The sequence below is a fragment of the Podarcis melisellensis genome (assembly GCF_964234715.1).
Source record: "Podarcis melisellensis genome assembly, chromosome: 14".
Taxonomy (NCBI): domain Eukaryota; kingdom Metazoa; phylum Chordata; class Lepidosauria; order Squamata; family Lacertidae; genus Podarcis; species Podarcis melisellensis.
The window spans coordinates 35,322,809-35,339,306 of NC_138546.1; the positions used below are offsets into that span (position 1 = coordinate 35,322,809).

At 45.0% G+C, this 16,498-nt stretch overlaps 1 long non-coding RNA gene across 3 annotated transcripts in view; it reads left to right on the forward strand.

Annotated features, from left to right (window-relative positions):
• The window catches only part of LOC309356936, a 95,531-nt gene extending 79,294 nt beyond the window's left edge, over nucleotides 1–16,237 (forward strand). For all 3 annotated transcript variants that reach the window (XR_014162923.1, XR_014162924.1, XR_014162925.1), the window contains exon 4: nucleotides 13,484–16,237. This is a non-coding gene — a long non-coding RNA (uncharacterized lncRNA). The remainder of the gene's footprint in view (nucleotides 1–13,483) is intronic.
• Nucleotides 16,238–16,498: the final 261 nt, after the last annotated feature.

The window sequence follows — 16,498 nt, forward strand, 5'->3', positions numbered from 1 at the left end:
CTCTCCCAGGACATAATTTTACTCTCCAGTCTGGGGAAGGATTCTTACTTCCTCCCCAAATATTTTAAAAGATGTGTGGCCTTATCTAACACCCTCTGTCCTTTAGTGCAAAAGCCCTTGTGTTACTGGACAGCATTATTGGGCAACAAAGGAATCCCAACGCAATAGTTATGTGAGCAGAAGCTTGTTGGGCAAACAGCAATCTTTGCTTCTGTTTCCTCTTGCAGGTTCTTGTTGTGAAACAGCTGGTTATTGTGTAAGCCATTGCACAACTATCTTGAGTAATAGACTTGTGTTTTCCCTTGCACATCAATGTTCTGCCAGTGCAACAAGCGTCGTTGTTGTTTGTTGTTACTGTTATTATTAATTACCCACCTTCACCCTAAGGTCCTAGGGCAGGTTACAATAAAAAACAAGGTTGAAAACAAGGTTAACAACAGAATAAAGCAATTAAACACCACAGAAATAAGGTGTGTCCTAAAATGTGCATCTCCAGTGTCAAAAACCAGGGTAAAGCTGTATGCCAGACACAGCTCTGTGGGGAAGGAGTTCCACATTGTATGGGCTTCCACAGAGAATGCTGTCTTCTGGGCCACCCCACAAGCTCCAGAGAGTGACAGAACAACCAATAGAGGCCCCTCTGCTGATAGCAACACCTGGGAAGGAGGTGGTCTTTCAGTTATTTGGGCCCAAGTCAGTTAGTCATTTAAACACTGACGTGAGCACTTTGAATTGGGCCCAGAAATGAACCAGCAACCAGTTGCCAGTTAAAGTGGCTTCAATATAGCACTTCATTGGATTCGAATCTCTCTCTCTCTCTCTCTCTCTCTCTCTCTCTCTCTCTCTCTCTCTGTGTGTGTGTGTTGAGTATGGCAGGGCAAGATTCATTGCTGTGGTCAGCAGCCTGCTTTTGAGTATAGGTAAAGGTAAAGGGACCCCTGACCATTAGGTCCAGTCGTGACCGACTCTGGGGTTGCGGCACTCATCTCACTTTACTGGCCAAGGGAGCCGGCGTACAGCTTCCGGGTCATGTGGCCAGCATGACTAAGCCGCTTCTGGCAAACCAGAGCAGTGCATGGAAACACCGTTTACCTTCCCACTGGAGTGGTACCTATTTATCTACTTGCACTTTGACGTGCTTTCGAACTGCTAGGTTGACAGGAGCAGAGACCAAGCAACAGGAGCTCATCCCGTTGCGGGGATTCAAACTGTGACCTTCTGATCGGCACGTCCTAGGCTCTGTGGTTTAACCCACAGTGCCACCTGCGTCCCGATGCTTTTGAGTATATTCAGGTTCAAATGGCAAAGCAGACAAAATCCAGTGTAATTTAATCACATGTGTTGCTGAGGAATAATTGCATCTGATCTGAAATATGGCAGAGTGGCAGAGGATGAAAGGCTGTGCCCCCGCTCCCAATGGTTCCAGGTAGCATTTAGTGTTAGGGTGGCATCTCATATATTGCCAAAAAAGAGAACAAGCAAGGGTGCTAATTTGCATAGAATTTGCACATGGTTGTATATATGTATGTATGCCCATTTCGGCATAATTACTATAATTTAAATAGAAAAAACAACAACATATCACACCAAAGCAGGGTGGTGGTGGTTGTGACTCGGTGACCCACATGCCTACCCAGTCTGTGGCCCAGGTGTTCTTTCTGCTATCCCTACAGTTCTTTTATCTTTAAATTGGACTTAGACCAGACATTCCTTCAGATGGAGGACGCTAAATACAGAACAGTCCTCTATAAAGTAGGACACAGCATTGGCCACCCTATTTAATACTTTAATATGCTAATATTATATGGACTTTTGTAATCTAGGGGTTGAGCTCTCACCTGCCATTCTTATTTGCAGTCCCCATACACCACCACTGTCGTTATTAGATGGCAACATTGCCAAGGAAGCTCCTAACAGTTTATGGCCTGAATTTTGTTTTAGTGCTTGGCATATACACTCCCTTTGTGCACAGATTTAACGGGTCCCCCCCTTGTACTAGGTAGTGTGCAGAGAAACTAGGCATTTGCAAGTTGTGTAGACTTTGTTCTGAATATTCAGAGCAATCGGCAGTGATCCTGTGTACCATTCTCCCCACAGTATTCACTGGCCATCTGAAAAGAGCTATTTCAGTAGGTTGTAGTCAGCTTAGAAGCTGGTATAAAGAAAGACAGTTCTATTACTTTTGCTTTTGGGGGGGGATTTGCAAAACTAATTTGTGAAAAGTAAGTTAGTGCTGAAACAAAGCAGAGCAAAAGAAAACCCTAAGCCCTCTACTCCAAAATGTCTATTTATACAGGATCTTTATTTGAGAGCTGGCTCTTTAGGCACGGCTTCACTCCCAGGGATGTGGTGGGCTGTAAGCAAGTGAGCCTGGGAGCTGGGCCTTTTCCCTTGCAGTGCTACAGCTCTGAAACACAAGGGTGTATTGAATGTAGCACAAAGATAGTCACCTAGCCATATACTTATTCGACTGGGGAAGTGTTTTGCTCCAGAGGAGTGTTGTGCAAGAGAATGCATAAGTAGGTAGCTGGTAACTTTGTTGCACAATAGATTGCCCAATCTGTTTCCTCTGTCACACAACATTGCAACTCACATGTTCCCTAGCACAAGACCGCTTGTGCTAGTAGTGGGCTGGGGTGGAAAGTCTTGAATCCAAATCTTTAATCAGTCACAAATTAAACTAGCTCACATTATCATAGCTAATAAAAAACATTTTCACTCCATGTTTCCATTACAAATGGGCTAAAAGTGGCTTTACAATAGGCATGCTATTCTCCCCAAATCTGTCTTGCAGTTACCCCTACCAATGCTAAGTCAGCTACCTTGCAGATCCATTGTAAGGATTACTGAGAGGCTGTCTGTGAAGTGCTTTGAGCACTATCAGGGATGGAGTCCAAACATCTTGAGTCTCTCTCTCTCTCTCTCTCTCTCTCTCTCTCTCTCTCTCTCTCTCTCTCTCTCTCTCTCTCTTATTTTTTAAAACTTCATGGTTGAATAGATATGATCAGTTTTAATGTTCTTTTTTAAACGGGGTGAAAGTTGCATTAGAGAAACATGTGGTACACACAGGCTCTTTACTCCATTGGCATCCCTAGTCAAAGAAGGATGAGTGTATGAACATCAGACAAAAAAATAGTGGTTTGTGTATGTGCGTGTGTACACTGCAGGAGTGGGGAAACACTACCTCTCCTACCTCTCCAGATGTTGATAGACTGCAACTTCTGTCATCTCTTACCATTGCGTTGGAGTCAAACAACATCTGGAAGGTACTAGGTCCTTTCCCCCTGGTGTACACTGTGGTCAGTTATGGCTCTGTCATATCATCCTAGCCTACTTCACAGGGCTGTTGTGAGGATAAAATGGGTTGGGGCTGGAAGAACCATGCATGCTACCCTTTACTGCTTCTAGGAATGGTGAGATATCAATACAAAATATAAATGCTAAACTCTCTGACCTGGTTTGCACAGAATGTTAACCATAGTTTAGTGTTATGATGAGCTGCAACAAACCTTGATCTTGCAGCCTCCTCCCTTCAACCTGTCTGTGACGAGGAGATTGGAAGCTTCCTCTTTCATTTTAGATTAACCACAGTTTAGCATTATGTCCAAACCCTAAACTGTGATAAATGGTAGGTGTGATTTGTTGAGAAACAACCCAGCATCTCAAACTATAGTTTGTAGTCTGCTTGTTTCTCAACAACCATAGTTAAAGTTAACCACAGTTTGTCAGGTTTGGATGACTCTGCAACCCCTGTGAGCAAATATGACTACTGTTAATGTCCATCTTCAGCCTTAGTTTATATTTTATCCATTTATTAAATTTCTATACCGCTCTTCATACGAAGATCTCAAGGTGGTTCCCAGCATAAAAATGCAAGATAAAAGCAGAAAACCTGAACTTGCTGAAACTTCCTCTCTTTCCATCAGGGTCCAGTTCATCTGGCTTTCATATCACTCCCATCTTCTTCTTCTTTTGTTTTCAAGTGGGAATGAGGGTGTGTGTATGTGTATACAGTTACATGGGGGATTGTTTAAAAGAGATTTGCCCCCATCCCATCCCACATGACCAGCCTCAGCTGCAGCTCCCTTCTTCTTAATCTGGAGATAAGTGTGATTATCCAGGGAAGGGCTGCTCTGAGCTTTTGTAACTGTGACAGGGGAGCTTTCGAGCCGCACTTTGCCGGCAGAGCGGAGCTTAAAGCCGGGGAATGAGATTCCAAGCATGGCTTTGCATCTCGTTGCCTGCCGGGAACATGAGCGCAGGGCAAAGATGGGAGTGGGGATGGGAGCTTTATTTGGACTTTGCTTATGAGGTGGAAAAAAGGAAGCAGGAGGGAAAGGCATGGGGGACGGGGGACGATGACAACAACACACACAGACCCGCTTGCCTAGCTTTGCAGTGAAGAGACACACAGATGGTGTGCCCAGCCATCAGCATTCCTTGGGGACTGGGCCCAATGCTGTGTGGAAGTCGGTTTGTTGTGCTTATTTTTCAACGATGCTCTGTTGGGTTCCTGGGTGATTTGCCGCTGGGCTGCTTTTTGTTTTTTGCAGTGGTCTTCTTTGATTCTACACACACACACACACACACACACACACACACACACAGAGAGAGAGAGAGAGAGAGAGAGAGAGAGAGATTTCTTCTATATCCCATCCTTCTTCCCAGACAAGGAGTGGCAGTTTAGCATCACAGCAAACCCTGCCTCACAGCAATCTTCACAACTGGTTGGGCATTGGGGCAATCCTTTGTTTTGGCTGGAGGAGAGGTTGTAGTCTCTGCCTGCCCCTCCAAATGCTGAGGTATCCCGTTAAAGCAGTGGGCCGGATTTAGAAGGTGATTGGGCCAAATCCAGCCAATGGGTCTTAGTTTGCCTACCCATGTGTTAAAAGGATCCGGGGGGAGTGGCCATGTCCATGTGCCCTGGCAGGGCCAGGGCCAAAGGCACTCCCCCAGATGGCGGTCCCTGCTGGGGTCACCCTATTTGATATAAGTCTTAGGAACCCCCACCTGGATTGACCACACACCACTTCCCGTGGGCAGGAAGGAAGTATTTAGATTGCCCCATGCCCAAGCCAAACCTCTTTCATCTGCATTCAGTAATGTTGTGGCCTGTTTTGACTCACGAGAGTTGGTGCAGCACCATAGTTGAAGGTGGATCCTCAGGCTTTGCCTCACATGCAAGCCAGCTAGCATCTTTAGAATCTTGAAATGCTTGGAGACCCTCAGGAGATGCTTCTCCCCCTACATGCTTCGATCATCACCTGAACCGCAGTGGTTGTTGTTGTTTAGTCATGTCTGACTCTTCATGACCCCATGGACCAGAGCACCCCAGGCACTCCTGTCTTCCACTGCCTCCCGCAGTTTGGTCAGACTCATGTTTGTAGCTTTGAGAACACTGTCCAACCATCTCGTCCTCTGTTGTCCCCTTCTCCTTGTGCCCTCAATCTTTCCCAGCATCAGGGTTTTGAACTGCACTGGAGGGTGTTCCATTAAGGCAAATGGGGTGCCACTCCACTAACCACAGTCTGCCTTCAGCCAGCCCCACCTGCCTCCCTTCTTACATACGAGTTATGCATTTATTTATCGTTAAATGACTATAATGCCCTTCTTCCCAAAGGAGTCCTGGGCAGCAACCACCAAAATGTAAAAGCAACGCAATTAAAAACAAAACAGTTGTTTAAAAGAATGGGAAACCTCGCCTTCATATGAATGATGCATTCTTAGAATCATAGAGTTGGAAGGGACCATAAGGGTGATCTAGTCCAACCCCCTGCAATGCAGGAATCTATTGTGCAACGTGGGGCTCGAACCCACAACCCTGAGATTAAGAGTCTCATGCTCTACCGACTGAGCTATCCCAGTATTAAAAGCAAAATGGTCTTGAAACTGTTGGTTGCATCCAACTGTGTTTTACTTGGAGTAGACTCATTGAAATTAACGGACGTGACTAATTTAGGAATATGGGAAGCTGCCTTATCGTGGGACAGACTATTGATTCATCTACACTGACTGGCAGCAGCTCTCTAGGGTTTCCACCAGGGGTCTCCTTCAGCCTTACCTAGAGATGCCAGGTATTGAACCTGAGACCTTCTGTGTGGTGTAGTGGTTAAGAGCAGTAGTCTCGTAATCTGGGGAACCGGGTTCGCTTCCCCGCTCCTCCACATGCAGCTGCTGGGTGACCTTGGGCCAGTCACACTTCTCTGAAGTCTCTTTGAAGTGGGGGGACTTTTTCATCCTGAGGGCCACATGCCCTGCTGGGCAACGTTCCGGGGGCCACATGCCAGTTGTGGGTGGAGCAACAAATGCACATGTTACCCTCATATAAGTAGATGAGTTTCTTCTTCTTCTTCTTCTTCTTCTTCCTTCTTCTTCTTCTTCTTCTTCTTCTTCTTCTTCTTCTTCTTCTTCTTCTTCTTCTTCTTCTTCTTCTTCTTCTCTCTCTCTCTCTCTCTCTCTCTCTCTCTCTCTGTCTCTCTCTCTCCTTTCTCCTCCTTCTTGGAATGTAAGAGGCACTGTTTCAACCTGGCAGAAACACTCAAGGAGGGTGCAAAACACGATCAATGATGGCAGAGTTTGTTGGGCCAGATAGAGAGGACCCGAGGGCCACATTTGCCACTGGTTGCAAAATTCCCCAGTCCTGATTGAGAACATCCAATATTTCCTTGCAAGTTCATCATCATTAAAGGGCTCTGCATTTGGAAATATAAAGGAAGTTAAGCTGCGGATGGATAGATTTTTTGTGTGTGTTTGTGTGTGTGTGTGTGTGTTTTCCCTTGCTCAGAGGCAGCTCCAGAGGCTAGAGGAAAGAGCCATTCTATGCTAATCAGCACAAAGCAGCCGCTCTCTGAAAGTGGGGAAAGGGGTCGCTTTCTTTAATTCAAAGCGTATGCTGTCAATTTGAGCTTCACCTTGTAATCTTCCAAGCTGGAATTTGGCCAGTGGATTTGCATCAAGCAACCGATGGGTGGTGGTGGCAGCGGCGGCAGCTTGCCCTTACCCTGCTTTGAAAAGCTGGCAAGCAACACTTCCAAATAGGTGGGCAGCGGATCAGAACGGGCTCTGCTGGCTTCCTCCCTGCTACTTTCTGGACAGAATCCCCTCCCATGGCGCTCTGAATTGGGCAGCAGGTTGCAGTCTCTTTCTCTCCCTTGATGGATTTCATCTCCGAAGATTTTGCAGAATATTATTATTATTATTATTATTATTATTATTATTATTATTATTATTATTAGATTCCTGCCTGGTTACACACACACACACACACACACACACTGGCTTGCATGCAAGAAAGAAATGAAACCTAAAAACAAAGTAAGCTGACAAGCACAAAACCAACAGCAATTAAAGACAAGCAACCATTTTAAAAGCAGCAGAATTCACAATTAGTCATTTTAAACTCTGGACTTACGGGTCTATTTTTGTCTCGCCCTCCTTTTTAGTTTAAATGGCTACCGGTTGTATCCAACCTTAGTCTCACTCACTGAAATTAGTAAACACAGTTCACTTAGATCTATTTAAGTGGATCTACTCTAACGTTAACATGGTTAGAGACAGATCAATATTTATTACCTCACTTCAGCAAGACCTGCTGTGTTTTGGAGCTCCTGTTGAGTGTTGCCCCAGACATCTGCCCCAAAGTCCTGCCCCAAGGGCACCACTACACACAATAAAATATTGGGAGGCCAGTGGTTTCATGCTCCTTCCCTCTTCTGGTTCAAATTTCTCTTGTTAGCCTTAACCAGCAAACTCATTCATTGCCAAAGTAGTCCATGAGGAAGGTGAGTTTAGTGGGATTGTGTAAGAAAATAAGAATTGTGTAGCTGGGTGAAACCAAGCCCCAGGCTGCCCACTGCTCTGTCTTCCAAGAACAGCCAGCCAAATGCCCCTAAGAAGTTCTCATAGTCTTGGAGATTGCCATTGACAACCCATGAATGCATCTAGCTATACATGCCTGGGCATTCCTTGGTTGCTATTCCCTTGATGCAGGGCAGTTGAATGTGTGAATGTGAGTTTGGAAAGCATTGTTCAAAGGCAATAGAAAAGTTATGCTGGTTGTGTTGTTCCATTTAGAATATTTATTTGATGATGCAGTCATTGTGTGATGAGCAAGCTTATGCTTTAATCCAGAAGTGGGGGGGTGACAAAATACTGCTTCAAAATCCCACAAGCCCTCTTGACGTAATCAAAAAACAGTGGTCGGATGGCAGAGGTTATGAGATTAACCCCACCCAATGGACTAGAATGTGGTCTAAACCTCCCTTTAAATCCATATCAGCGAAAGGGAAAGAACTCACCCTAAAACTCATTTACAGATGGAACCTAACACCAAGGAAACTAGCACTAATACGCCCAAGAACCTCACCAAAATGCTGGAGAGGATGCACATCCACAGGCACATACCTCCACGTGTAGTGGGAATGCCCCAAAATCCGATTCTTCTGGACAGCAATCATACAAGAAATATGCAAAATAACAAAAGAAGTATTAGAAGTCACCCCAGAACTGGCCCTACTAAACATCTTCCAAGATAATAATGTCCATTCACATCATAAAGAATTCATAATCTACCTACTCTCAGCAGCCAGAAACATCATAGCCAGACCCTGGAGAGACCTGTCAGGAGTAAATCAAATAGTATGGGAAACAGTCCTATTAGAAAAACTAACCAATAAACTGAAAATGACACAGGGACAAATAGAAGAAGATGGCTTCCTTTTCATACATAGTCCAACAAGATGATAAAAATCCACCAACAGCATACAAATCAATCTGGCTAACCTGATTAAACACACACACACACACACACACACACACACCACTCACACACAACAACAAAGCTCACTACAGCCATCCAAAGACAACTAATAACACTCTAGGCCACCACCACCCCATCTTCTCTCACCACCAAGGAAACACAATGAGCGAATAATAAGAGAACCCATACAAGTACAAGCTGACACATAATCCCACACATACACTAAGTAAAAGAATAGAAGCATAACCACGTGACCTCACTCCACTCATCATCCCCTCTCTTTCCCCCCTTTCCCCCAACCTAATATTGCATATAATACTAATGTCTCACAACAAATGAAACTATATTGTAGAAATCACAATTTGAAAAAAAAGAGACAATGCACATGTTTTTGTTCAATAAGAACTCATATAGAAGTTGGGGGTGACTATGGACCTCCAGGCTTCTCTATTCAGCTTTCAGAGCTCTCCCCGGGCCACGCCCCTCTCTGGACTTGTTTCACACTCTGCTTGAGTATTTTTGCCTGCTTGGAATGTGTCTTTGAACAATGCCTCTTGCTTGACTGCACGGATGTCAGAGAGGGATCTGTGAGTGTTCATAGAAACCAGCCTATTGTACAATGTAAACTGTACACCCACTTTTGCGTCTGATGCCACCCATCACTAGCACATTGGCCCTGGAAAGTTGCCTGTGAGGAAATGTGTCCCTCAGGCTGAAAAGTGTCCCACTTGTTCCTGCTTTTAGTTCATCTGGTCTCAGGGCCGGCCCTACCATTAGGTAACTGCCTTGGGCAGAGGATGCTGGAGGGCAGGGAGTCATGGTCAAGTGATGGAAGACAACCTGCTCTGCCCCGCTTAAGATAGTCAGGTTCCCTCTGCACTATGATTTCAGCCTCGACCCTACGCATCCCACCTGCAATATGAAGATTACACATAGTACTGGTCTACTGTACAGGACTGAGAATTGCTCTGGGCACTAGAGTTGTGCTATGTCATTCCTTTGTGTGTGTTTTTGCTGTGAGTTGCCCAGGATGTGATGGGTTAATATGTGGCCCCTTTCCCAGCTTCTTCCCTCCATGCTGCCACCGCCACCACCATCACTGTCTCACCTCCTCCTTCCTCTGTATGCAGCAGGCAAGCCTTCAGCCTGGGTTCCTGCCCTGAGCTGTGTTGCTAGGGAGCCGCCAGCCTAGGCTGAGCTATGCAAGGGAACAGCCTGGCCTGTCAAAGTGTCTGAGATAAACCATAGGCCAGACTCTCTACAGCTGGGCTCAGGCATGCCTCAGCTCTTGTCTGGGGCCTGGGAATGGCCTGGGTCTGTGAGGTTCAAGGGCAAACTTGCTATTCATTAGTTGGGGGTCCTTGACATTCCCACTCTGTCTCTCTCTCTCTCTGTGTCTCCTCTTTCCCTTATTGCAGTGTTTGTGTGTTTTCTCTTCCCTCCCCCTCCCCAACTCCTATCCTCCTTTTGATGCATTCCTGGGTGCCACTGCTGAAGCTACTCCCCCCTTCTCTGTAACCCCCCCAATCCTCTCCCATGCATAGCCCTCCCCAGGAGACAAGGGAGGGATGGAGAACAATGGTCCAAGTGAGCCTATTCAGAGGAGGAGGCCCAGACGGACTTGGCTGTCTACCTCCTTTGCCTGCCTGTGTCCCTTGAAGTTTGCTCTCCGCGCCCCATATTTGTGGCTTCTCATCTGAACCCCCTTCCTGTTTTTGCGAGTGCATCTGCAGGGGAGAGATTAGGGGGCTCAATTGACTTTGGATTTCAGATCATTGATGTCCTTATTATCTTGATATTTGCAGGAAATTGTAATTTGAGATAAGGAAATGTCAGCTGCGTGTTCTCTCCCCCCTCCACCCGTTTCCTCTGTCTGCAAAGAACCCCCCACCCCACAAAGCACAGGCAAAGTTCTTGCTTAAAGAAAAATGTAAATGATTGCCTTAAGAGGAGCTTCAACTCAGCGCAAGTGAAAGAGCTGGCAAAAATCTTGTGTGTGTGTACACACACACACACACACACACACACACACACACACACAGAGCTCCAGTAACCACAGGAAAAAACATGCTGCGTAGGCAGAACTCTGAAGCTCCCCTACTTTCCCTCTCTGAATGGAATATTTCTTACCTTTTTAGCATCTGAGTCTCCCTGTAATTATCCAAGACAAACAGCATGTGCAATTGGTTTAAAATGATATTTTCCCCCCACCCCAGGCCCCTGGAGCAGAATGGAGGTGTAATTGTGCTAAGGAGTTAGCAGGAGGAGAATATGGCTTTTTTTTTTTTTGGTCGTTTTGAGTTGGAGGTCTTCAGCCAGGGAAAGGGTATGAAAAGCCTTGATTTGCATAAATAGCATGTGTCTCTACAAAAGAGAGAGAGGGGTGGGAGCAAGAAGAGAAGAAAGAAAGATATCAGGGGCTTGCAAAATTCAATTGAGACTAGAGAGGGAGGGGGGCAGAAAGGAGGGTGGAAAAAATTGACAGTGAAAGGGGTTTTGCTAAGTAATACCCTGGCGAGATTAAATTGTCCAGAAAGTTTCTCCCCATGTGCTGATGAAATGGTTGATGGGGTGAGGCGAAGGAGGAGGGACGGAATCCCTCCTTTCCAAAGGGCATGAATAGAAAATTTGGCAAAGGGAAGGAATCCGATTAAGCAGAAAAATCCCTGACATTTTATTTATGATGAATGTGTGTGTGTGTGTGTGTGTGTGTGTGTGTGCGTGCACCTTTTGGTCAAAACCTCACACTTCCAGTTTGGTGTGGTGTTGCTCTCCAAGTCCCAACAGAACCACCAGCTTTCTCAGTGGCTGTGTAACAATAACAGCCATTTGACGAACAGGAGCAGAATTTGTTGAGGGCCTTGGAACAGAGGCAATGGGTGAGTTATTGCAGTGATTTACTCCAAAGCAAACGACAGGTTTATCTGAACACACCCATCCCATCTCAGATAGATTATCCTTGGGCAAAGGTGGAGATTGCACCTGTGTTTTGACACTGTTGCAGGGTGATCACCTTCGGTTGGATAATTGTGGTTTCGGCATCTCCCCAGCCCTAGTCAACCATCAAGAAAACATGGAATAAAACATACACCCAGCATTCTTATTTTTTGCAAGGGACCTTGGGCTGCCTTTGCGAAAGCAGAAATTAAAAGAGAGCAGGGTCTCCCTATTGAGTCGCTAGTCTCGCCTTTATTTATCCGAGGTGCAAATGTGCAAACTTTGGGATAGCAGATGGCAGAGCCTCTTCTCCCACGGACGGGCTTGGTGCCTGGGTGCCTGGGTGTCTCCTGCCAATTAGTGGCTCCCTCTCTTTGATTTACACAGTAGAGGAACCCCCCACACTCCTTGCTTGCGAGGCAGAGAAGGAGCAGGTGCTCCTCTCATCAATTTGGCATTGGTTCACTCTGCCGACATCGCTTGAACCCTGGGATGGGAACTCCTGAGCAGCTGCTCCTCTGGCAGGCTGCTGCAGAATCATCTTTACCTGGTTATCGCATCCTGTGCTAAGAGCTGGTGTGACAGTTTTATCATAGAGGCTGCTTCATTGGGGCAAGTGGGGTGCTGCCCCGTCAACCTCACTTGTGCCCTCAGCCAGCCCCTCACCTTGGCTGCCTTCTTACTTTCACCTAGTCCAGGGGTGGCACTGCCTGTCAGCTTCCTCCACCTTAGTCTCAGTGTTGTTCTTGTAGAACTCAGCAGGAAAGAGGGTGGGGACAAGACTAGAATGCCTGTCATTGGCTCTCTGGCGCCACCTACTGTTAGCCTCCCTGCCTTCTGCCCTACCATTCTCAACCAGCACCAGCCGCCACTAGATTTATGGCTTCTCTCAAGGAATCCTAGGGGTTGTAGTGGTGAGCATGCTTGGGAATTCTCCCTTGGTTATTTCTAGCCACCCGCTTAGAAACCACAGTTCCTGGAGGTCTTAAACCAGTTTGTGTCTGTAGTATGTTTAAATCTGCCCTTGCATCGATTTGAGCTCCAAGGCAAAACCAGCACAATTCCCCCCCCCCCATACAGTAGATCGATATGAGTAGCTTATTTTCAAGGACAGAATACTCAGAGCTCACTCAGAGATCCCATGGCAGCATATGAGGCTTATTTTATCAAAGTACTGGACTGATCTTCTTCACCTTTAAAGTTTATTGTGAAAAAATGTATACAAAAGGCCAAAAGGGGATCTACCGCTGTCACCTGTATGCTATTATCCATATTCTAACAATTTTAGGAATTGGGAGATCAACAGGTGACTTAGGGGATATTGTTGTAAACTCATGTTTATATATACATGTTTATTTCACATGCAGTTTTGGTTGTCCGCTCATAAATCATTTTTGTACAATTTTCATTGGATCTGAGTTCCTTTGACATTGTCTGTCTTCTTTTGCATAATTGGAGACCTCTCATTTGTTTTGGTTGGGTAGGAATCAAACATTCCTTTTTAATCGGGTCTTTGGCTTTTAACTATGTTTTTTTTTTTTTGCGTGGGTGGGATGTTTTAATGTTGGGGTTTTTAAAATCTATGTATGTGGCTGCTTTTTGCTTTAAATATTGTAAGTTGCTTTGAGGTGCCATAGCTAAAACAACAATTAATAGAGATAGCAATAACTATAATAGCAATAATCTACATTGAAAAATTTGCCATGGCCTAGATCTGGGCAATTTATTGTGTTGATTTGTGGTTTCAGAAGAAGCCATTTGAACCAAATTATTTTCTTGTTTTTATAGATTATTATGATGGGGAATTTCAAGAACTTGGAAAACATTGATTTTTTGGTCACGTTTACTACGGATGAAGGCATGCCTGCTTTTCCTGTTTCACATGGACCTGATTTTCAAGCCATCTTTCTTCAGGATACCCTACACAGCAAGAACTTTCTTGGGACTCTAGGCTTTGCATTTTCTGGATTTTCTAATGAGACAGGGGAACTGGGCCAGAAAAGCCCATCTCTGGACATGGAAATTGGACAGTGTTGGGTCTCCATCTTTCTAGGGTCTGCCATGCTTTGCTGATTTGTATCACACATGGAAACCAAGAGCAGCTCTGTACAGCTAGATGCTGAAGGAGGAGGAGGAAAACAACCATGGCAAAGAAGCAAATGTCTGAACTGTGAACTTTCTTATCTGTAGTCATTGATGTCATTAAGAGGGATGTGATATCATTGATATGGCTTGTGAGTCAATGGAGATAGACAGCTGGGGGACCTGAGCTGATTGCTGGGGACCGATTTCACCTAGGATCCCTTAACCTTTTTGGCACAGGCATCAGAAAATGACCAGGCCAGTAGCTTTTCAAAATTATACCTATTAGAGACATGTATTTTCCACTTTGACTTGTCTACACCATATTGAGTAAGTTCTTGGGTGAAAACTCAGGTGACACATGACACTATTCACGTCTGTTAAACATCAGTGTAGCTTCTGAAGTGTGTTCTTTCACCAAGGAGTTCCCCCATGGCTCCAGATTTCAAGGGAAGATCATTGATTGGGGAAGCTTGTCTGCTGTTCCTGATCTTAACTCAGGAACCTAGGATTCCCTAGGACCTAGGACTGGGTTTCACACTTGCCTGCAAGAGTGCTGCAGTATTCAACATGAATTGCAGCTTCTGGGTCAAGCACAAGGGAAGCCCCACATGGAGAGCATTGCAACTAAACCAGTTTTGATGTTTTGGTTGGGCTCCACAACATGACAACACATGGTAACAACATTGCAGGTATGCTCTGAAGGTAGAGTCTGGGTCTGTTCTGTGCCTAAATGGGTGGCTTCCTGGGAACAATATAGATTCTGTGATGGAAGAAAAGCAGGCTATAAATGTAAGAAATCTAATAGAATTTTATCACAAATCATGCATGTACAAATTCATTTCGTCTCAAATGTGTACATTTCTAAACCTATTTTAGCCTAAAGTATCTGTTTCTAATTCATGGTTGTGGGGGAGGCAAGCCAAGAACAGTCTCTCAGAATTTGGAGAATCCAAAATTTGAAAGATAATTAAGTTCCAATTCTCCACATTAAGTCTGGGAGGCGTGGATCAGTTCTTTTAGCTTCAGAACTGACAAAACAAATTCCTCAGGTATCTCTAGTGCAGAACAGTAGGTCGCTGCAGTTTAATTTTAATGCAAAGGAGAATGACATTGTGGTGTAGCTGTTGGAGTGTTGGATTAGGAATGGGAAGACCAGGGTTCAAGTGACTGTGTGACTTTGGGCCTTTTCATCTGAACCTACCTCACAGGGTTGTTGTGAGGACAATAGGAGGGGAAGTATGCATACCATTCAGTGGGTCTTGATTTTTAGTAGATGGTATAGGGTTGTGTGATAAGTCCCATGTCATTTAATGCCACCTTCTCTATGTGCTCCATTTGACATCTGAGGTGCTGGCTAGGATTGCAGTGGTTTGCTTTGAAAATAGCACATTCCCCCGTATTATATATTGTATTTTATCAATGTTAACTGCCACATGCGTAACTGATTAGTTGAGTGGTCATGTGAAAAAGAGAGTGGTGCTCCTGTACCTTTGATAGTTGATTCCAGCAGGTGTGGGTTCTTGTCATGCTCCTATTAAAGGTGCAAGAGCCCATTCCTCCCGCACTGCTCTTGGCTGCCCTAGGTATAAACACACTGATCTTGTATGGTATAGCAGGTAACAACACAATTTTCTTTTTTAAACGGGGCTTACTTCCAGGTAGGTGGGTGCAGGATACACTGGAAACAATGGGAGTGTACTTCTGAGTACACTTGTGTAGGATTGCATTGTGAGCTATGAACCAGAAGGGTCCCCAGGCTTCTGCTATGAACCTTACAGAAGTCACTCACAGTCTCACCCTCTGATCCCGTTTGCAATGTGGGGATGGCATGAGACTTACCTTAGAGCATCCGTTTCCAACCTTGTGCCCTCCCAGCTGTGTTGGACTGCAACTCCCATTGGCCCCAGCCAGGGCAGCTGTTGTCTGGTTGGGAGTGATGAGAGTTGTAGACCATAACAACTGGTTGAAGAAGTCTGACATATGGGATGGTTGGACTACAATTCCCATCACCCCTGACCATGGGTCCTGTTAGCTAGGGATGATGGGAGTTGTAGTCCCAAAACAGCTGGAGGGCCGAGTTTGGGGATGCCTGGATTATAGCAAATGTGAAGCATTTCCAACACTCTATAAATGATGAAGTATGAAATGCTAGAGTTGCAATCCTGTATCCACTTAGCTGGAGGCAATGTGAGTAGATATGTATAGGACTGTGTAGTCATTGGCCAGATCCACGCTGGGTTGATTTCAAATCTTGTCATTTGGATATGTTTCTCTTTTCCAACATGCTTTTGATGTTTCTGCCATTTAGAGTCTAATTTTGACTTGGTTCTCTATTGGCTATCAATTCTGTGGTTTTATTGCTGCCTTGCCCCTTGTTGCAATGTGTTTTTATATTTCATTGTTGGGGGGTTGTTGTTGTTGTTTTTTACATTGTTTATGACTGCCATTAGCACAAAACCCAAAATGCCCAATACTTGTCTGTAATCCAATTCCTTATTATTATTATTATTTATTAAAGTTCAATCATTGTGACAATAAATCATTTTGATGGTTTCACAAACAATCTCTCTGCGTGTTTTTGCTGTGGCTGAACAACAGGGTAGATGCAATGCAGATGTTCACATTTTTTGATGCCCTTCGTAGCCAGCCATTATATTTGGTTGCCACTCAGTTAGGGTGGTATTTTAGAGAGGAGTCCACTTCCCCTTCAAAATAACC